The following is a 1,295-nucleotide window of genomic DNA, read 5'->3' as shown; positions in this document are numbered from 1 at the left end:
ATGAATATCCTAGAACAAGAATGAGCTGAATTGAATAGAAGAACAATAGTAATTGCATTAATACTCGAGGTACACCAGAGCTCCACACCTTAATCTATGGTGTGTAGAAACTCCACCGTTGAAAATACATAAGTGATAGTAGTGATCATTGGCTTCGGCCCCAGAGAGGGAACCAGAAGAACCAAGATGAAAATACAATAGCAAAATGTCTTATTTGTAGAGAACTAGTAGCTTAGGGTTTACAAAGATGAGTAAATGACATAAAAATCCACTTCCGGGCCCACTTGGTGTGTGCTTGAGTTGAGCATTGAAGCATTTTCATGTAGAGACTTCTCTTGGAGTTAAACGCCAGCTTTTGTGCCAGTTTGGGCGTTTAACTCCCATTCTTGTGCCAGTTCCGGTGTTAAACGCCGGAAATTCTTGAGCTGATTTGGAACGCCGGGTTGGGCCATCAAATCTCGGGTAAAGTATGGACTATTATATATTGCTGGAAAGGCCAGAATGTACTTTCCAACGCAATTGAGAGCGCGCCAATTGGGCTTCTGTAGCTCCAGAAAATCCACTTCGAATGTAGGGAGGTCAGAATCCAACAGCATCTACAGTCCTTTTTAGTCTCTGAATCAGATTTTTGCAGTGCAGGGAGGTCAGAATCCAACAGCATCTGCAGCCCTTTTTAGCCTCTGAATCAGATTTTTGCTCAGGTCCCTCAATTTCAGCCAGAAAATACATGAAATTACAGAAAAACACACAAACTCATAGTAAAGTCTAGAAAAGTGAATTTTAAATAAAAACTAATAAAAATATAATAAAAACTAACTAAAACATACTAAAAACATACTAAAAACAATGCCAAAAAGCGTATAAATTATCCGCTCATCACAACACCAAACTTAAATTGTTGCTTGTCCCCAAGCAACTGAAAATTAAATAGGATAAAAAGAAGAGAATATACTATAGAATCCAAGTTATCAATGAAACTTAGCTCCAATTAGATGAGAGGGACTAGTAGCTTTTTTTTGCCTCTGAACAGTTTTGGCATCTCACTTTATCCTTTGAAGTTCAGAATGATTGGCTTCTATATGAACTCAGAATCCGGATAGTGTTATTGATTCTCCTAGTTAAGTATGATGATTCTTGAACACAGCTACTTTATGAGTCTTGGCCGTGGCCCAAAGCACTCTGTTTTCCAGTATTACTACCGAATACATCCATGCCACAGACACATAACTGGGTGAACCTTTTCAGATTATGACTCAGCTTTGCTAGAGTCCCCAATTAGAGGTGTCCAGGGTTCT

This window comes from Arachis duranensis, chromosome 1, assembly GCF_000817695.3.
Source record: "Arachis duranensis cultivar V14167 chromosome 1, aradu.V14167.gnm2.J7QH, whole genome shotgun sequence".
NCBI classification, from domain to species: Eukaryota; Viridiplantae; Streptophyta; class Magnoliopsida; order Fabales; family Fabaceae; genus Arachis; species Arachis duranensis.
Note: the sequence above shows the minus strand (reverse complement) of the source record.